The 22,735-nt window shown below is 38.4% G+C and overlaps 1 pseudogene; it reads right to left on the bottom strand.

Annotated features, from left to right (window-relative positions):
• Nucleotides 1-18,976: 18,976 nt before the first annotated feature.
• Nucleotides 18,977-20,029, bottom strand: LOC136137160 (malate dehydrogenase, cytoplasmic pseudogene; annotated as a pseudogene).
• Between the last annotated feature and the right edge of the window lie 2,706 nt (nucleotides 20,030-22,735).

The raw sequence follows: 22,735 nt of genomic DNA, 5'->3' as shown, positions 1-22,735 counted from the left end.
GTATACTTTCCATTCTGGGTATTCATACCTAAACATCAACACCATATTTCACAGCTCGAAGGACAAAAAGAGATGAGTTTATTGTTGCTTTTCTTCCCAAAGAACTGGCCACAGTCAGGGAAAACAAACAAAAACAACAGGCTCCTCAAACAAATGCCAACTAATCCTTTCTACTCAAATTTAGAAAGAATCATGGGTTTAGCATGGTTTTTTTTTTACCACAAAATGTACTAACACAATAAAAAATAAGGTTGATACAAACATAGGTTAAGTTTTTCCAAGTACAGCCCCAATTTAAAGATCTGCCGTTCCAATGACAGATATGATCACAGCACTGAGAAGGGTTAAAGTGACGTAGATGCAGGCTGTCACTACCACTGCCCTAAGCAAAAGTTAAGAGAAAATAAGCTTCAAGGTTTTGTTTTTTTTCTTTTGCATTGATCGACCTAAAATTTAAAACTTCTCTTATGACTTTCTTCTCAAATCAATATCCTTATTCTAAGCAATGGCTTTTCCCCACAAGAGACAGATCATGGTCCCCATCCAACCAAATTAGACACACTTCAATCAAAATCTTAATTTCTGAGTAGCTTATCTTAACTAAGTGAAAAGCATAAGATTATCGGATAAATAATCCAATATCTAATTTAACTGTTTCAGCTAAAGTATTTTTTAAAAAGAAACATCTTCACTCATAAAAATGTATTTTGTAGAAGTATAGGGTAATTTTTTGAACAAGGAGTCCTGATGGGTGCCTCTTGCAGGATTACTTCTCTTGCCTACTTCTTACTGTAATTACCAACTATCAGGTTTCTATAGTTTGGATCAAGTCCTTGGCAATTATCTTAAGCCTCTTTAAATATCTGAAAGGTTCAGATGTTAAGTTCCCTTTGTATTTACATTATACATGTGTATTTACTGAACAGTATAGCTTAAAAAATGGTCTCAGAGAACACCAGAACCCCAAATTACCAATTCAGTTTATACCAGCAGTTCTCAAACTAATGTGTATAAAATCATCTGAGATATTTACTGAAAATGAAGACTCCTGAACTCCACTATCAAGGACCATACCATAGATCTTGAAGAGTACTCAAGAATCTACACATTTAACCAATATCCCAGATGACCATGATGCAGGGACTGCACTTTGACAAATACTTATCTACCCTGTATTTCATCCAATGACGGTGTTAACAATTTCTTGTTCCCAGACTGTACAGCCAAACCATCACCAGCTGATAACTGCAGCCATGTTGAGTCAGTATCTTTCTCAGAGTCATTCTTAACCTTTCGGCAACCTATTTTTTAAGCTAAGAGGTGAGATTTGATATGTAGCTCTGATCATGCCAAACTAAACTACAACTGTCCTTGAGAAATGAGTGGCTCACAGAAAACTGGACTACTTGTTTGAATTTTCAACTTGTTAATAATAATGAACTAAGAGCAATAAAAATGATTTAAGGGCTGCTTGTGTCCAAGGGATCCCATCTTCTGCTTTAAAACATTCTTTCAATGAATCCTTACAAAAATCCAGTACAGAAGATATTCTTTACCTTTTACAGAAGAAGAAACTGAGGCAACACTGCTATTAAGCACCACTGACAGAAGTCAGCTGTGCCTGACTTTAAAGCTACAGCTCTTGACCCACATGCGGGAACGCCTTTAATTCTTAAACTTTAAGAGCAGAACGATGTAGTTTATTTACTTCTAAGATAAAGTATGCCCTAATTTATACACAGCAAGTTCATTTGAGTAATTTTCCTCCCCACGCTAACTGAACACAAAGAGCAGTTCATCTTGGCAAGTTGGAGCTAAGGTTTAACAGGAATATCCTAGGTCAAGTCAGTTTGCTTCTACTCATCCTATGTAGTCTTAATTATGGGTATACTAAACAGCTATCAAAAGATCTTGTTTTCCTTAGTTAAAAAGGTATCACACCTACAATTCTGTTAATGCTAGTACATTTTTAAGCCACTCCTGTAATTTAGGGCAGGGAGGAGAGCCATGAAGAAACACCTTAAGGTAACTCTATCTACACCTTTCTTTGTGCCCTAGCCTCTCCTATGTATATAAATAATGTTTCTCAGTACACTCAATCACCAAGTCCTGCCCACAACAGCCAACATACTACTATATTCAGAAATCTGCAAAGAGCTTTGCACTAGGAGGCAGGGGCCCATCTTTTAATCTATTCAAAATTCAAAAATGCTCCAAATCTACACCTAAATTCTTTAAATGTAATATATTGATTCATTATTCCACTCAAAAGCTATAATGTAATAACAACAAAACACACATTTTCTTCATGCCACAGTTAGCCATAACATTATTCAGCATATAACTTGCACTAAAAAAAAGATACTACTGAGATTAAGTGATAATGAGATAATGATAAGGTGAGAAAACACCAGCTAGCAATCAATTAACCTACCTGTTCTTGGGAAGGATGAGCATTGCCTCATTCCTTACATTTCGCTAAGCAGACAGGATTTCCATTCCAGTCTCCACAAGGAAAGAATATTTTCTCCACTATAATGACTCTTTCCCAAGGAAGGGTGGCTTATCCCAAACTTTCCCAGACGCTGCAAACAGAAAATACTATTTGTGAGGCACCAGTTTGCTCAAGGCTAGTCAAGGCCAGAGTGAACCGTTTCAGAGCAGCTTGGGCTCTGGGTCCTGCACTGTCTTGCCCTCAAGTATGGCAAGTCAATCCTGCCCCATTATGGTAACATACTGGGTCAAACCCCAGAGACCCAAAACTTTCTCCTCTTCTCTACCCCAGAAGTGTTGACTATTCCTATTTGTGTAATAAGCCAAACATGCTATCATTTGCACTTTAGATTCAGCTTTCCCTCTGACAGGCCTAGACTCAAAGTACTAAAAGTACCAGGCAGCTCAAGTCTCAGCTTCCAAAACAGTTCTTCCAGAAGCCCCATTTTGGGGTAATAGAGCTGTGTGGTGTAATCCCGGGATTCACATATTTGTCTAGTCCCTTTCCCTTGAATCTGGGCTGGACCTATGACTTGCTTTAACCAACAGAATGTGGCAGAAATGAGGCTACGCTGGTTCCAAGCCTATGTCTTAAGAAGGCCTGGTTGCCTCTGTTTTTGCACTCCTGGAAGCCCTAAGCCACCATGTAAGGTCAGCAATCCTTCTGGAAAGGCCACATGGAGAGAAGTGGCCTTGAGACAAGACTATGTGGTAAAAGAGAAAGTAAGAGAAAGAGAGAAAGAAAGAGAGAGAAGACTAGCATGCAGCTGAAAGCCAGCTATTAAAGTGACCACCCGCAAAACCAGCAGAACTGCCCAAATGAGCCCAGCCCAGGAAAGCAAACCTGTGAGCCAAAAACAAAACAAAACAAAAAGCCAAAAATCCTGGTTGTTTTAAGTCACTTAGTTTCAGGTTTTTTTGTCACACAGCAATAAATAACCAAAACAATGCTCACCTGGTTCCTTGTCTTTTTGCCTAATTTGTTCAAAACCCAGGAAAAAAGGAGGGGTGTAATGACAGGCAGCAGGGACACCACGATGGGTTATGTACAAATGATTTAAGGAACATCAAGACAGATGCTGGTCTTTCTCATACCTTAGGAACTATCTGACAAATAGTTTTACAAAACATACTCCAAAAACAGTCATTTAAACATATGAATTTAAAATGTATACTAAGAGCTTTTTAAGGTAAATTTCTCTTTACATGATAAAGCTTTTTATGTATTGGTAAAAACCACGGAATATCATGATACGTACTTTTGAAAATCAGATCCTGATTGCTCCAAAAATACAAATTTTCATAGACAAAACTTTTATAAACGAACAAACTCCATCTGTAAAAACACCTGAATTAAAAATCAACAAATTTGCAAAAGGGTATTAATCCCTACATTTCACCAATGTACTTTTTCAGACAAGAAATCACCTTTTGCTTTTTCCTTGATAGGAGGATAACTGTGATAAATACTTAAAATTTTCAAATTTACCTACCGATAGCCACTACAATGAGGTTACCATTTTCACACAAAGGAGGAAATAAACACGCTCAGATCTACACAGTAAAAAAGTTTAACACAGATTCCAAACAGGTAAATTCAAACTTCTCACACAGAGCCTTCAGTTAAATTCCCATTTTAGATGAAGAGTTGGTGGGAAAAGAATACTGACTCAGGAACAAAAAAAATAGGTTTTAGCTCTAGTTCTAATTTTGGCCACTTGCTAGCCATATACCCTGGAAATTTTACATTTTTTAATTTCTTTGAGCTTCAGTGTCTTCATCTAAAAAGGAATTATCTCCTTACACACCTACTGATCAATTTTGATGAGAATCAAATGATGACGTATATGCAACCATGCTGAAAAAGTGTAAAATACTGTAATATATAAAATATGATATTCTTCTTAATGCCAGCAAAGAGTAAAAAATCATCTATGTATGTGCTTTTTGTTAGACATTTTCTCTCCACTATGTACTAGTAACTGGTTACTTCAAAAACCACTATTAAGGCTAATTTATTGCCTTCCACTGCTTGTTATAAGTACATCATATTTTTACAGAAAGAGTAAAAAAGATCCTAGCCTTTCTAATAATTACAGAATCAAACTTTCTAGGGCTATAACAGATACTATGTAATAACCTGCTCTGGTTCCCTACCAGGAAGACAATCCTACAGATGCAGAAAAGTCAACTGTTTACTAATCAAATTATGCTTTAACCATAATTAGTTTTCAGAGGATTAATCTGGCAGCAGCTTGTAGTTTGAACTGAAGTAGAGGGAACCTGAAGGTAGAACGACTTCTTTCTTCATTGCTGTGGTCATAGGTGTGAGGGTCTGAACTCTGGAGGCAGTAATAGGAATTGAGGAAGGAATGGAGGAAGGAAGTACAATAGACAGAATTTGATGATGAGAGAGAAAATGAAGAAAGTAAAAATAACTGAGATTCTGGTCCAGGTTGATTGGGAGAATAGTGGTACATTTTGAGCAACATCAATTGGAATTTTTATCTTCAGCGTATGTGTGGTACTTTACAGTAGTAGTTCTCAGCCTTCCTCTGTAATAATTTAACCAGAGTTAGCTACTTAATCCAATGAAAAAATTCACTGACTAGGTCTCTGCACTTCATTATTCTGTAAAGTTTTACTTTTTACTTGATAAAGGGTTCCTGAATGAAGAAGTAGTTTCAGGGAATAGAGAAGATAAAAGTTCTTAAAGTTCCTTATTTCACCTACTTCCCCTCCAGCCCCACCTCTCCAACCCAAACTGAGATACAAAGGAAATAAATGAGAACATGACTGTTCTGATATTTCTATCTGCTCTCCATACACCCAATTCATCCCTCAGCCTCACCAGCTCTCCTGCACATGGAAAACAAGAAAGGTACAGATAGTCCAATAAAAATCTAAAACCCAAGAATCACAAAATGTTAAGAACTGAAAGGAACCTCCCAGGATCATCTAGTCCCTACTGATGAGGTCACTTAAAGGCAGTGACTACATTCAATTGATGGTAAATCTGTTGCACATATCTCCATACAAGAAAACCATCACTGTCAATCAACTCCTGATTCTACTTTACCCACTTGCTAACTGAAATGCTTGGGACAAATCATTTAACCTCTTGGACTAGTCTGTTCTGTAATAGAATAGCAATAAGATAAGTTAGTCAATATTCTCTGTAAGCTGTAAACCACAACACAAGTCTAAGGAGATATTGTCTCTAGGTGTACATACAATATATCTCTACAGCAGAGGTTCTTATTGGTAAATGGAAGCATTTGAAGGTTCACTAGTTTTAAAAGGCCCCCAGTAATTCTAAGCACTGCTTCAACCCATTGGGTTCCATGGATGAGATTTAGGTGGTCCAGAGACTCCCCTAAAATTATATCCACAAAGCACAGGTGCATATGGAAATTTTCCAGGCCAGCAGATTTCTTTAGTTTCACCAAGAGTTACTAATCCCCCAGAGGCTGAGAACTACTGCTGTAAAGTACCACACATACGCTGAAGATAAAAATTCCAATTGATGTTGCTCAAAATGTACCACTATTCTCCCAATCAACCTGGACCAGAATCTCAGTTATTTTTACTTTCTTCATTTTCTCTCTCATCATCAAATTCTGTCTATTGTACTTCCTTCCTCCATTCCTTCCTCAATTCCTATTACTGCCTCCAGAGTTCAGACCCTCACACCTATGACCACGGCAATGAAGAAAGAAGTCGTTCTACCTTCAGGTTCCCTCTACTTCAATTCATACTACAAGTTGCTGCCAGATTAATCCTATGAAAACAAAGGTTTAATCGTTTCATTCCCAACTCAAAAATCATCTGTATAACCCTCATCGCCTACTAAATCCAAGGTCATAAGCCCAGCACCAAAAGCAATCCATAAACTGGTCCAAATTTTTACTTTAAGCTTTACCACCCATTATACTGGTACAAATACGTTATATTCCATCCAAACATACTTGCCTCTCCCTAAATGTATGAACTCTGTGCTCTCTTAGTCCCTTCTCTCTGCCTGGATTACCTTTCCCAGCCTATCGAAAGTCTATAGTCATACTTCAACCCAAAAATTTCAAAAACCAGAAGCTCTATGAAATAACCCCCCTATGAGATGTGAGCTCTACACCCTCTGAATGTGAATTCAGTATGAAACGTAACTATGTCTTAAAAGACAAATGAGGCATTTGTGTATAGTCTTACCTGCCTAACTAGTCTGTGAGGGCAGAAACTGTTATCACCCTCATCTTTATATTCCCCCAAATCCATCGCAGTCATGCAGTAGGTGCTTAATAATTGTGTAAGACAGTAGAAGAAATTTCAGCCTTCACGGGGTAAGCAGATTACTATCTCTTGAAGCAGAGATCTTACATGCAACATCCTCTATCATACCAGGCTTCCAAAAACATAACCTTTAGTTACTGCTTTTCAAAGCCCTTATGTTATAGGTCATATAACTGCATTTGAACGGAAGAACTATTTGAAAGTGTTAATAAGCCACTTCAGAAAGATCTGTTCCCCCACATACTTTATACTTCTCAATTTGAAGAGCTTCCAATACTTGGCCACTAAGTATTCAATTTAAAAAATATTAACCATTCATGAAAAGTGATAATTTCAACCACCGATAATTATCTATTTTATGAGTAAAAACAAGTCACATAAATAAAAGAATGCTTTTCTTCTTTAAAAGGTCCATTTCGCTTGCATAATACATACAGAGACTTAACTAGACAGGTAAAGTGGGTTTATACATAAGCATGAACTCTTGCAGAAACCTGCATACAACTGTACACCAGGTATTTCAGGCAAAAGAAACCAAAGAGGGGGAAGATAACTCTGGACGTTATTCTTTTACACTATTATTACCAACAACATTTTAAGGCAGGAACTCACATTTTGCACACTAACTACACAAAAAGATAAAAACCAATCAAACAGAAAAAGAAAGCCACATCAAGCCCCTGAAAAATATTTTATCCTGGAAGAGTAAAAATGTCAAAATAACAGATACTTCTCTTCTTTGGTAATGAAGGTTTCATATAATCGCGGGAGCAAAGGGGGCTCAACTCCGTATTGATGGAGCAAAGAAAGGGCTGTGCACAAGACTAATCATTTAAAGCCTGTAAAAGCAACGGGTAAAGTACAAAATTTTTTAAATGTCTAAAGGATGAAAGGAGAAGGTCCAAGTCACAGATTAGATAAGGACTAGTGAAAACTGCAAGGTCACTGGGACCTACCAGGTCACAAAGGTGGAGGTGGGGGTTGTGTTGGGCGGGGGGTAGGGGGGGCGGCTGCAGAGTCAGTGAAGAACCAGGAGTGATAAAAACACGTCAGAAAAAGGCGTTCTAAGGCGGGGAGTCCTTGGTTTGGGACTGCGGGGAAAGTCAGGGCACTGGGAGTAAGTCCATATATTAGGGTTTTCTTGGAGCGGTGTTAGAGAAAGGAAGGGAAGGTTGAAAGAAGGGAAGGAAGCTTGAGAACTGCGGCTGCCGAGTCACGGAAACACTTTTCTCCGCTCCAGTATCATTAGCTCAGGCCTGTGCCAGGGCCAACTCGGGGCAGGACCCGTGACCCCACCCCAGAAAACTCCCAGCCCCCGGGCTGGAGTCGGCAGCCAGCGCGGCGCGGACGGCCCCCGACTGCCCTCGGAGGGTCCCGCCCCGCGGCGGACCGTGCCGGGCTCAGGGCACCGCCGCGGAGGCTCCCGGCCCGTGCCCCCGGAGCCCCCGCCCCGCCCGCGACCCCCGCCCCTAGCCCAGCGCCGCGGCGTCCTTACCCGGCGCGAAGCCGTCGGCTCCCGGCGGCCCGGCGGCCACGGCAGCGGCGCCTCCTCCACCGGCGGGCGCCCTCACCCTTCCGTGCCCAAGATCGCCATCTCGCAGCAGGCGCGGCGGCGACAGCCACCCAGGCGTCGGCTCCGGCAGCCCAGGCCGCCTGCAGCCACTCGGAACCCGCTTGCCGCGCTCGCCGACACCCGACCCTCCCCCCACCCCCACCCCGGCCACGCGCCACCTCCGGCCGACCCCACGCCTCCCTCCTCGGGAGCGCGCCGCGCCCGGAGCGCGCGCCTCCCTGCCGGCTCGACCCCGCGCTCAGCGACGCGGCCTCCCAGAGCCTCCAACTCCGGACCCGGAATCCGGCTTCCCGCGAGCATGCGCAGCGAGGGAGACCCGAGCATGCCTTTGGAAGACTCCGCTTCTCCGGGTCTTCGGAGCGGTCGAGGGAGGGGGAGAACCAGCCAATGGGAGGGAGGGGGCGAGGCCTGAACCTGTGGAAGGGGAGGGGACGTCGCCGAGATTTGGGAAGAGGCTTCAGTAAGTCTTGGTGGGTGCTGCTGACTTGACTTTCCGGTTCGCGGCCGGACCCACGCATGACTTTCAGTAAGGTCCTTGGGGCACTGGCGTTCTTTTCTTGAACGTTTTACGGCAAAAGGGGGCTGTAAATAAATACTCCTTGACCTAGCTGAGTGTTTGACTTACAACCCATTGCAAGAGTAAATAATTGCATTTAGCAAATGGTCATACCAGAAGAGTTCCAGTCCACATTTACTGGTAACCAAAACGTTCACTACCCCAACCCCACAAGAGTACAATGATAGAACTAATACTGAGCAAGTGCGTGTGTCTGTGCAATTAATGAATACAGCAGTTCCATAAAGAAGGGCCTATTATCCCCATTTATACAAATTAGCCTGGAGTCAATTAGCCTGGAAAAGAGCTCTCGGTTCTGTGCCTTGCTTTTAGAACCAAGGCCACCCTGCAAATAGAAAGTAACGACCACGTTACTCATCATATGACCTGTTCCTCTACTTCAGAGAGATAAAAAAGGTCATCCAGCATGGATTTCTACAATTTTTGCCAGATGCTTCACCCAAACCCCACAAATTACCTACACCCACACCCAAGCTTACTAGTTTTCCTCTGTCTCAGGCTGGCTGTCCCTGCTCCCCTCCAACCAAAACTCTCCACTGACTGCTCCCTCCTGTAAGGCCCTCCCTGGCATATCTTTAACCTCATCCTTTCTGTTGAGTACAACTCTTCCGCATAATCATGTTTAAGACTTTTCTGTATGAAACTTTCCCTTGCCTTTAAACCTCTTTCTAGTTCTCTCTCTTCTTCCGTCATAACTAAACCTTTGAAAGAATTGTGTACCAAGAACATTGGCATTCCGTGAGTATTTGTAGGATTCAATAAATATCTCTTGACTGAATAAATGCAAATGCACATTCTCTTCCTCTCCACTCCATCAGTTTCTACCCTCTGACTTCCTACCTGGGTCTGATGCATACTGTATCCACAATGATTACTCTAAAACATACATCTGAGCCCATCACTCCACTGCTTAAAATCTTTCATTGGCTCATGAGAGCTTTGAAGACAAAAGTTAACATGGTCTTCAAGGCTTCTTTCACGCTCACATGCTCTGTCTCTCCTGTTATGACAAACTCTTCAGAGTTCCTGATTGTGCTCACTCATCTCTACTTTGAAGGGTACTGTTTCCTCTAACCTTTCCCTCACCTTTTTGCTTGTCCAGCTCCTTTAAAAATAAATTCAAGAACATGCTCCCAAGTGCAGTCTCAGACATAACCTATGCATACCCAGCAGAGGTCTGCATTCCATCTGCAGAGTGCACACATGCCTCCTCCCACTTCCTGCTCTACTTCCAGCTCTCCCAAGTCCTCAGTTTCTGCCTCAGGTGAGCTCCATTCAGAAGTTCCTTGTACTCACCTAGGCCCTTACGTTGACAGCAAACATTGAACCAGCCTTTCATTATTAAATATTAAATATATTATTAAATATTAAATATTAAATATTTCTTTGGTGTTCAAATGAACACTATTACAAATATCTTTTCATACATCATTGCCCATGTCCTTACTTACTGCCTTAATTTACATCCTTAAAAGTAATCGAGAGTGTGAACAATTTTAGCCCTCTTGAAACATATTGGCAAGTTACCTTCCAGGAAGAACTTAGGCCTAGGTTCATACTGCCTGGGATAAAAACCCAGCTCTGCCACCTGGGGCCAGATTCCTATTTTCATGGATCCTAGATACTTTTACTTTGTGGGTCTCTTCTTCCATAAAATAATATTTAAAATTATATTTATAACTGAATTGTTATAAAGACAGCATACTGATATTGTACATTAAAACATTTTCTTTGACCTAAGCATTCATTTTTTTCTTTCTGATTTTAAAAGAAATTAAAACATTTTATGGGCCTCTAAAAGTATGGTGAGCCTGAGGCACTGTGCCTATTGTGGCAGCTGGGTAAGTCAACACTTCTGCCACCTATGAGCTATGAGGTTTGGCCAAAGTCCTTAATCTGTGCCTCAACCAGAAAATAGGTATAATGCTACCATATGATGTTGTCATTAAAAGAAAATGAGTTGCTACAAATAAAATACCTAGAACTATGTGGCACACGATCAATAAATTACTGATATTATAATTGTCATTCTCAATTGTCCCACAGCACTATATGAGAATATGTGATTGTCCTTCTTCACTGTGCCAAAATCATCATGGTATATTCTCATCTTGGTGTATTCTCATCACAGGGCAAATATGGTATCTCATTGTTTGTCCATTGTCCATTTTCTTGCTAGGATATTCACAAAAAGTCGCTTTATACAATGTAGATATAAAATTATTAATCTTTTCCATTTTTGTTTTCCTCTATTATTTTTTGCTTTGCAACTTCATTGCCATCCTGAGATCATGTTATTTATCTGCCTTTACTTTTTTCTACATGTTTGATAATTTTGCCTTATCATTAAATAATTTAATCCTTTCAGATTTATTTTGGTGTGATGATCTACCTTTTCTTTCTCATGGTCTCCCCCAGCTCATTTGTTAAAGAATCTTTCTCCAACTATGATGGTTTTAAAATACACCCACAACTTCATCAATACTCCCCCATTCAAAAAGTGGAGTCTAATTCCCTTTCAAATGAATGTGGGTTGTACTTAGCAACTTATTTCTTTTTTTTTTTCTTTCATCAGAATTTTACTCTCAAGTAGAAACAGGATTGCAATGTCATTACTCTGAGTTCATTCTCTTCTCCCACACATGATTGCATAAGGAAAGGCATTAGTGCGCTAGTGACTTATTTCTAATGAATACAATACAGCAAAAGTGACAGTATGTACTTTCCAAGAGCAGGTCTTAAAAAGGTATTGTGGCTCCTCTCTACTCTCTCTCAGATCACTTGCTCTGAAGAAGACAGTTACCGTGTCATGAAGACATATCAAGTAGCCTTATCAGAGGCCCACATAACAAGGAACTGAATATCTTGCCAACAACCAGCAAGGATATGAGGCCTCCTGCCAATCTCCATGTATATGAAGCCATCCTGGAAGTGGATCCACCAGCCTCAGTCAGGCTTTAGATAATACAGACATCTTGACTGCAATCTCGTTAGAGACCTTGAACCAGAAACCCCAACTAAATCATTCTCAAATACCTGACCCATAGTAACTGTGAGGTAATAAATGTTCATTGTTTTAAGCCACTAAATTTGGGGGATAATTTGTTATGCAGCAATACATAATAAATACACTAACCCAGTGGTTCTCAACTGGAGACTATCTTGTATCCCAGGGGACATTTGTAAATGTTGTGAGACATTTTTTATTATCTCAGCTAGGGAGCTGGGGGAGATTTCCACTGGCATTTTGTGGGTAGAGGCCAGAGAGTGCTAAACATCCTTCAGTGCACAGGCCAGCACACACACACACACACACACACACACAAGCAAAGAATTATCAGATCCAAAATGGCAATAATACTGAAGATGAGAAAACCTTCGCTAACCTGTTTTCCCGGCACCTTAAATTTTCTTTGTTTCACATACACTTGTTTCATATCCTTTGCTCATCTGGTTGCTGCTTTACCGTGTTTTACCCCTGGTCCTAGGCAACCACCAATCTGCTCTCTGTCACTAGAGAATAACTTTACTTTTTCAAAGGATTGGTGTAAATGGAATCAGACAGTGTGCACTTTTTCGTGTCTGGCTTCTTCAGCTCAGCATATTTTAAAGATTCATTCCTGTTGTTCTGTGTAGCAGTGGTTGCTTCTTTTCTTATTGCTGACTATTATTTCTATTGTATGGATTTGCCAAATTTTTTTATATTTGTCTTATTGCTGAACATTTAATTTGTTTCCAGCTTTTGGCTATAAAGACTGAAGATTCTATGAACATTGGGTTAAAGGTCTTTGTGATGACATATGTTTTCAGTTTTCTTGGGTAAATAATGCCAAGGAATGGAATTGTTGGGTCACATGGTAAGTATATATTTAATTATAAGAAATTGCCAAACTGCCCTCCAAAGTGGTTGTGCCATTTTACATTCCCACCACCAATGTATGGGAGTTCCAGTTTTCTATTTCCTTTCCAACACTTGGTAATGTCAGTCCTTTCTGATTTTAGCCATTCTAGTAGGTGTGTAGCAGTAAGTCACTGTGTTTTAATTTCTATTTCTCTGATAACTAATGATGTTGAGCATCTTCTCATGTGATTATGGCTCATTTGTATATTTTCTTTTGCGAAGTGTTTGTTCAAATGTTTTGTCCATTTCAAATTGTTTTTGTCTCTTCAGTGTGTGTTCTATATACCAATCCTTTGTCAGATATATTTGTTGTGAATCTTTTCTCTCAGAATGTGGCTTGCTGTGGTCAGCCTCCAAGAAGGACCCCACTGATCTTGGCCTTCCAGTGTCTATACTTTTATACAGTCTCCTCCCCTTTAGAGCGGACCCATGTCAGATTTTCCAAGAGGAATTGTGAAAGTGATGGCATGTGACTTCTAAGACTAGGTCACGAGAGTCACTGTAGCTTGTACCCTGCCCTCTCGGATTGCTTGCTCTAGAGAATGTCTTTGGGAGGATCTATACAGAGAGGAACTAAGACCTATTGATAAACAGCCAGCCCAACTTACCAGCCATATGCAGCATCTTAGAAATGAATCCTCCAGCCTCTGTCAAGCCTTCAGATGACTGCAATCTCATGTGACACTCCAAGCCAGAACTGGCCAGCCAAGCAATTCACATATTCCTAATCCATAAACACTGTGAGAAATAATAATTGTTTATTGTAGTTTTCAGTCACTAGGCTTTGGAGAAATTTTTTACACAGGAACAGTTAAACTCGCATTTCATTTTCTCAACAATATCCTTTGAAGAACAGAGTTTTCATTTTGCCAAATTTCAATTTATCATCTCTTTGTCTTGTGACTCATGCTTTTTATGACATATGTAAGAAAGTTTACCTACTCCTATAGAGAAAAGATTTTTTAATATGTTTTCTTCTTGAAATTTAGTTTTAACTTTTTCATTTGGGACTATAATACATTTCAAATTAATTTTTGCATAAGGTATGAGGAAAGAGTCAATGTTAATTTTTTTCTAAATGGATATAATATTGTTTCAACACCATTTGTTGAAAAGACAGTCCTTTCCCCCCTGAACTAGCTTTAGCAACTCTGGTGAAAACTCAGTGTCTATTTTTGGACTCTTTAATCCATTCCATTTAACTATAAGCCTATCTTTATTACACTGTATTGATTACTATAACTTTAGAAAGTGTTGAAACCAGGAAGCGTAAATCTTCCAAATCTGTTCTTTTTCAAAATGATTTTGACTCTACCAGGTTCTTTGCATTTGCACATGAATTTTAGAATTAGCTATTTAATTTTTATTTTTGAAAAAATACCTCCAGGAATTTGGGATTGCTAATACGTAGATCAATTTAGGAAGAACTCACACATTAACAGTACTGAGTCTTCTCATCATGAATATGGTATAGATCTCAGTTTACTCAGGTCTCCTCTAAATTCTCTTAGCAATGTTTTGTATTTTTGATAGTACTGGTATTGCATATACTTATCCTGAAGTATTTTATGCTTTTAATGCTATTATAAATGGATTCTTAATTTCATTTTCTAATGGTTCATTGATAGTATATTTAAATACACTTGATTTTTTTTAATATTGGCGGAGTGTGTTGAGACCTTGCTAATGAATTTATTAGTTCTAGTAGTGTTTTATAGATTTCTTGGGAGTTTTCATGTTCACTATCATACCTCACTATCATACCTCTTTTAAAAGAGAGTTTTACTTTTTCCTTTCCATTCTGTATGCTTTTATTTACCTTTCCCATTTTATTCCACTGACTAGAATGCACAGTATAATGCTGAACAGAAGTAGTAAGAAAGAGCATCCTTGCCTTGTTCCTGATTTTAAGGGAAAGCATTCAGTGTTGTACCATTAAATATGATGTTATCTCTAGATTTTTTGCATATGTCCTTTGCCAGGTTGAGGAAGTTCCCTTCCTTTCCTTAATTTGCTGAGAGTTTTTATTATGAATGAGTGTTAAATTTTACCAAATGCTTTCAAGGGGCATCTATTGAGATGATCTTATGTTTTTTTTTTTCCTTTTTAGATTGTTGAGATGATGGATTAAATTGATTGATTTTCAAATATTAAACCAACCTTACATTCCTGAGATAAACCAGACTTGTTCTTGGTGTATTATACTTTTTATAGGCTGCTGGGTTCTACTAGCTAAACTTTAAAAGTATTAAGAAATCCAAGTTCATTGGGAATACTGGTCTGTAGTTTTCTTGTAATGTCTTTTTCTAGGTTTGTTATCAGGGTAAGTCTGGCCCAATAAAATGAGTTTGGAAGCTCCTTATCTACTTTCTGAAGAAGTTGTATAAGATTTTTATTATCTATTTCCGAAAGGTTTGAAAGGTTTTTCAATTTTTAGCTTATTTTTTATTGAAATATGGTTGATTTACATGAACACTTTCATCAATGAAGCTATCCAGGCCAGGAGTCTCCTTTTTGAGAAAATTTAAATTATGAATTTAATTTTGTTTGTAGATAAAAGACAATTTAATTTTCGATTTCTTCTTGTGCCAGTTTTGGAAATTTGTGTCTGTCAAGGTTTTTTGCCATTTCATTTAAGTTGTCAGATTTATTCGCCTAAAGTTATAATATATATTATTCTTTAACATTTGTTTAATATTGGATGTCTCATTGTTTATTCCTCATGTTAGTATTTTATGTTTTCTCTCTTTTTCACTTGAAAGCTTAGTTAAAGGTATTTCATTTGATTGATCTCTTCAAAAAAGAAGCTTCAGTTTCATTAATTCTACTGCCTGTTCCTCTTTTATTTATTTCAGCTTTTACCTTCATTATTGCTACATTTGTACTTACTTGGGACTTATTTGCTCTTCTTTTTCTAGCTCATTAAGGTGAAAGCTTACATTATTCACTTGGGATCTCATTGCTTTTCTACCATAAGTACTTAGAGCACAGATTTCCTTCTGATCACTGCTTTAGATGTACCTCCAAAATTTAGATATATTTTATCTCAATTTTCATTTAGTTCTAAATATTTCCTGATAGTCCTTGTGATTTCTTCTTTGACCCATGAGTTATTAGGAAATCTGTTGTACATTTTCCAAATATTTGGGAATTTCCCAGATATCTTTTTGTTATTGTTTTCTAATTTAACTCCATTATGGTCAGAGTATATACTCTAGCATTTCTATCTTTTCAAATTATTGATACTTGTTTTATCCCCCAGTATTCTTGGTGAATTTTTCATTTGCACATGAATAGTGTGTATTCTCTTGTTGGGGAGAGTGAAGATTATTCTATAAATGGCTATTAGGTCAAGTTGGATGACAGTATTGTTCAAGCTTTCTATAGTTTTACTGAGTTTTGTCTACTTGTTCTATCAATTACTGAGAGGAATAAAGAAATCTCTATAAATCTAGATGTACTTTTTGTCCTTTCAGTTCTTTCAGCTCTCAATTCATGTATTTTGTAGATCTATCATTAGGTGTTTACACATTAAGATTGTTATGGAGTCTTTATCATTACATAATTTCCCTCTTAATCTCTGTTAGGGTTACTTGTTCTGAAATTTAATTTTTCTTATACTAATATATCCACTCCAGATTTCTTATGATTAGTGTTTGTGTGGTACCTTTTTCCATCTTTTTCTTTAATGATTCAGTGTCTTCATATTTAAAGTAGTTTTCTTGTAGACAGCATTAGTTGAACCTCGATATTTTAGCCAGTCTGGACAATCATCTCTGCCTTTTTTTTTTAATACGTCTTTATTGGAGTATAATTGCTTCACAATGCTGTGTTAGTTTCTGTTGTACAACAAAGTGAATCACCATATGCATACATATATCCCTATATCCCCTCTCTCTTGAGCCTCCCTCCCACCCTCCCTATCCCTCCTCTCTAGGTCATCTCAAAGCACCAAGCTGATCTCCCTGTGCTATGCTGCTGCTTCCCACTAGCTATCTATTTTACATTTTGTAGTGTATATATGTCAATGCTACTCTCACTTCGCCCCAGCTTCCTCCTCCCCACCCCATGTCCTCAAATCCATTCTCTATGTCTACGTCTTTATTCCTGCTCTGCTACTAGGTTCATCAGTACCAATTTTTTTTTTTTTTTAGATTCCATATATATACATTAGTATACGGCTTTTGTTTTTCTCTTTCTGACTTACTTCACTCTGTATGACCGACCCTAGGTCCATCCACCTCATTATAAATAACTCAATTTCATTTCTTTTTATGGCTGAGTAATATTCTATTGTATATATGTGCCACATCTTCTTTATCCATTCATCTGTTGATGGGCATTTAGGTTGCTTCCATGTCCTGGCTATTGTAAACAGTGCTGCAGTGAACATTGTGGTACATGTCTCATTTTGAATTATGGTTTTCTCAGGGTATATGCCATTTACCTTTTAAATTTTCTTTTCTATTTGTACCATCTTGTTTCTTTTTCCTCTTTTCCTCCTTATTTTCGATTAGACAAGTAGTTTTTAATGTTCCATTTTATCTCCACTATTAAGTTATTAGCTCTAGCTCTTAGTAGTTTTTTAGTGGTTGTCTTAGGGTTTATAGTATGCATCTTTAATTTATGCAGTCTAACTCCAGATAATATTACACCACTTTGTGTTTAATGTAAGAAATTTACAATAGTATACTTCCATTTCTCCCTTCCTCTTCTTAGTGCTATTGTTGTCATAGTTATTTTAAGGTCAGCACATATTATAACCTCTATAATATATTCTTAGCAGTTTTGTGTTAAATAATTATCGTTTGAAAAATTAAAAAATGAAAAAAACTTTTTATTTACCCTTTCCAGTGATATTCACTGCTTTGTGTGGATCTGAATTACAAACTGATTTCAATTTCCTTCATCCTAAAGGACTTCCTTTAATATTTCTTGTAGTAAAGTTCTACTGACAATAAGTATCTCTGATTTCATTTGCCCAAAAAGTTTTATTTCTCTTTCCATTTTTCAAAGGAATTTTTTTGCTGGAAAAGAATTCTAGTTTGATCACTTTTTTTTTTACGTCAGTTCTTTGAAAATGCCATACATTGTCTTCTGGGTTGGATAGTTTCTGATGAAGAGCCTGAAGTAATTTTTATTTTTTTGTAGTAATGCACCTTTTGTCGTTATTATTTCTTTTAGAATGTGTTTCTTTATCAGTGGTTTTGAGCGACCTGATTATTATGTGTTTTTGTGTAATTTGTTATGTATTTACTTTGCATAAGATTTGATAAACCTCTTGAATTGTGGGTTTATATTTTGTTTTATTTAGAAAAGTTTTGGCTGTTGTTTCTTCCAGTGATTTTTCCTGCCTCCTCTTTCTAGCTCCTCCTGGGACTCCAGTTACATATATTGTAATTAAACATATATAACATAATTTAGATAATTACTACTTAATTTTTTCCCGTAGGCCACTGAGGTTCTGTTTTTGTTGTTATTTCAACTTGTTTATTTCTAGAGGTTTTTTTTTTTCCTGTCTGCATTTCAGTTTGGATACTTTTGATTGCTATATCTTGAATTTCACTGATTTTTTTCTTTTGTAGTATCTAATCTACTATTAAGACCACCCAGTAAAATTCTTATTTCAGATATTGTATTTTTCAACCCTAGAAAAGTACACTTGGTGTTTTTAAAAATATCTTCTCTTTTCCTCTTCTTTATATTCACATTTTCCTTTAAATAATTGAACATGTTTACAATAGTTCTTTTGTCATTCTTGTCTGCTAATACCATCATTTATATCATTTCCTAGTTTGTTTCTATTGTCACATTATTCTTCTGGGATGAGAAATATGTTCATGCTTCTCTGCATGTCTAGTAAATTTTAATTGCATGCTGGACATCATAAGTGTGAGCTTGCTGAGTTCTGGGTTTTGTTTCTTTATCTTTTTTTTGAAAGAATGCTAAACTGAAATTTTGTTCTGTCAGCTAGATTACTTGATAATTGTCTAGATTTTTTTGGAATACATATTTTATTTAGAATGCAGCACTAACAGCATGATGATAAACTGTCACAGATTTGTATCAAGAAACACACAATCTTTAAAATGTGTCATTTTCATAAGTAATTTAAGCATAGCATTATTATTATTTGGTACTAGAGTCAAAGACAACGTTTAGATTCTTCAGTGTTGGGGTACTTAGAAACATCAAAATGATTGTCTAGTTAGACAGAGGAAAGAAATTCATATGCAGTTTCTTTTCTTTTTGCCAGTTCCCTTGCAGAAAGATCCATTTCCTCTCCTGAGAAATCATTAATAGGGAGAACTTCAACAACCTTCCAGGTCTTGTTCTTGATTATAACAGGGAATTAATTGAGCAGACCACTGGTAATACTATAGAAGTTGCCATAAGAGATAACACTCATGGACACAGATTCTCCCTCTGGGATTCCAAACCAGGTGTCCCTGATGTGGTCACAGATGGCTTTTGCAGCCGCCATTGCACTGGTTAGGTTTCAAGCCTCGATGACAGCAGTACCACACTGCTGCACAGCCATGATGAGTTCTCCCTTGAGCCAGCTGTCATCTTCCAGAGCTGCATAAGTACCATCTTCCTTTCCTTGCAGTTTCACCTTGGCATGGTTGACATCTGGATACTGAGTTGAGGAATGGTTTCCCCAGATGATGACATTCTTTACATCATCAGAAGTCACATCAAATTTAGCACCAAGTTTAACAGAGCGATTCAGCTTGGCTGTGATCCAAAAGAGTCAAGCAACAAAAGTTCTCCTTGGGGACGGACTTGAAGCAATCAGGCCATTGGTATTGACTGGGTTTCCCACCACGATAAACTTAACTAACTTCTTGGCATATTTCTTCAAGGCTGCACCCTGGCATTTGAAGATTTTCACATTTGCTTTGAGTAAATCTTTCCTCTCTGTGCCATCCCTTTTTGGCATGGAGCCCAAAAGAATGGCTACAACCAGGTCTTTGAGGGCAATCTCTTCTTCATCTGTTGTGATGACATCTTTCAGGAAGGATGGGCAGTCTTGAAGTTCCATTAGGACACCATCCAGGACACCCATCATGGGAGTAATATACAACAGCACAAGAATTATAGGCTGGTCTTTACCAAAGACAGATCCATTTCCAATAGTGTACAGCAGTGAATATGCAATTTGATCAGCTGCTCCAGTCATAAGGACTCTGATTTGTTCAGAATTTGTAGTCGAGGGCCTTCTGCTTTCAAGGGCTTTGTGACAAAAACCCTTAAAAACACTGTTGACATGATTGGGAACTGCATGGAAAATTTCAACACCTGCCTCAGCTAGATTCTTTAAGTCTTGTTTTTAAGCTTTTTTTGGTGGGTTGATTTATAGCAGACTACTCTGGGTATTCAATATGGCTCCTAGAATCTGGCTGGCCAGAACTCAAACATCTCCAAGTTCTTTGTGAGCTTTGAGAATCATCCACGTTACAGCTTCCTGGTCCATTTTTTATGTAGTCTTGAAAGGACTCGCCCTATGATATGTCACTGAGTATTCAGCAACAGTCTCGTGGTGACTCCTATGCAGGATTCTGGGTCTCATTCTTCATGTTGCTTTCTCCTCTCCAGTTCTTTGCTCTACAAAGTTCAGTGATCTTCCCAAACTATGTTTTCTGTCACATCAACGCAGGGGGTTAATTTCACCTTAGTATCCATTCAGTCTTCCTCTACTACTGCACCAGCAGCAGTAGAATTCCCAAGCATATGTTATTCTGTCTAAAATAATGCTCTGGGGCCACAGAAGTTCTATCTATGTTAGTTTTTGGTCCTCCATATCCAGTAGAATGATCTCAGAAGGTGGGGTGATCTTGGTACTCAAAACTACTCTGCCATGAAAACTCCAATACCTTCACTTTTGGTGGCCATTTCACCAATATTATTTCCACACTCTTTAATGTTTTCATGATCTGGAAAGTGGATGTTAGATCAGTCTCACACAAGCATATGTTTCCATGTATGCATGTATACAAACACATGTATATACACACACACATACTCACACTCATCACACATTATCAGTAGCTGTTTTATTATCACAATAAAACATAGTGATAATGACTAAGATTTTTTTGAGACTTTATTATGAACCAGGAACTGTGACAAATACTTTTATTTTCCTCTTATGAAATATGAAGCTTAGAGAATTGGGGTAATTTGTACAAGGTCATACATTAAGTAACAGGTGAAGCCAAGTTTGAGTACAGCAAGCTTGACTCTAGAGAAGGAATTGGTAAACAATGGCTTACAGACTGCCACCAGTTTTTGTAAGTTTTATCCCAAGAGAGCCAAGCACATTCATTTCTGTAGTGTCTGTGGCTTCTTTTGAGCTACAGTGGTAGAGTTGAGTAGTTGCAACTTAGACTGAATGGCAGCCAAAAATATTTACTATCTGTCCCTCTATAGAATAAGTTTGCTGACCCTTACTCTAAATCATGAATTAATTACTCTTTAATTTTCAAGGCCATCTCCACTGTTACCTTAAGGTAGATTTTCAAGTCATTTTGCTGACCATGGAAATTCTCTTCATTCATATCCTCTGCTTTCAAAGTATACTTTTCAGCATACCAAAAATAACCCATCATTAAGAGCTATACCACTCACTTTCAAAATGTCTGTCTCTATCCTCCAGAATGGAAAGTTTTTGAAAGCAGGTGTTTTGTCTACTGTGTTCACTGCTGTATCACCAGTGCCTAAAACAGAGCCTGACACACGATAGGTGTTAAGCTGTATAACTTTTAATGGATGATCCTTTGACTACACAAATTACTATTTGATTAAACTCAGATAGACTCCATCCTTCCCTAGCTGAGCCAATAAGGAAAGGTGGCTTCTTTCTTTCATATATGCTTCCTTTCCCATTGATTCATAAGGCTACTTTTCCTTTTTTTTTGAAATCATGGGCTAAATTACTACATTAGTAATTTACTACATTACTAAATTAGTTAAATCAGTTGTCAGCTGAGGCTGGTCCACCCTTTGATATTTAAAGAAAACCGCTTCTAACCACTCAGCCAACGTCCTATGAGAAGTCTAATCTCCTTCCCTCCCTCCTACAACTTCTCTGAATTTTTAAGAGAATATATTCAACGGCCTCTTCGGCTGTGTGAATCAGCTTCAAATTAACTTTTGCTTTCACACATATCTCATCCCACATGGCTGCTGTCTTCTCTGCCCCACACTCTACATGAATTTCAAGACTCTTTTTCTTGGACTCCTTCTCAACACCCTACCCCCTCCAAAAAAACTCACACAAAGTTGTTCTTTGTGTGTAGCATTCTTCACTCACAGAGGGAGACAAAGGGGATTTGCCTGCAGTAATGCAAACAACTTAAAGTCTTTAGAAATTCCATGCTTTCAAAAAGCCTTGAGGGGCTTCCCTGGTGGCGCAGTGGTTGAGAGTCCATCTGCCGATGCAGGGGACACGGGTTCGTGCCCCAGTCCGGGAAGATCCCACATGCCGTGGAGCGGCTGGGCCCGTGAACCATGGCCGCTGAGCCTGCGCATCTGGAGCCTGTGCTCCGCAACGGGAGAGACCACAACAGTGAGGGGCCCGCGTACCGCAAAAAAAAAAAAAAAAAAAAGCCTTCAGCCAACATACAGCCAGGAATTTCTCACTGGCCACCTCTCTCTACAAGCATGGTGATTCTTCCTCTCTTCACTGTCTCTTCATACAATTTTTAAAAAAAATTTTTGGGCACAGTGGTTTGTCTATCTCTTTGTTACGTTATCTTCTTCCAACCTAAGCCCCCAGGGTCTCACCTTTTACATTTATGCAATATATTAAGATATCTTTCTCAATGAAATGACTTCTTCCCCAAGAGAAATCTGGCACCAAATGTTTTTTTTCATCCCATTAAACAAGAATTTATTTCTA

The sequence above is a fragment of the Phocoena phocoena genome, chromosome 17 (assembly GCF_963924675.1).
Source record: "Phocoena phocoena chromosome 17, mPhoPho1.1, whole genome shotgun sequence".
Taxonomy (NCBI): Eukaryota; Metazoa; Chordata; class Mammalia; order Artiodactyla; family Phocoenidae; genus Phocoena; species Phocoena phocoena.
This window is presented reverse-complemented; position numbering and strand designations above follow the sequence as displayed.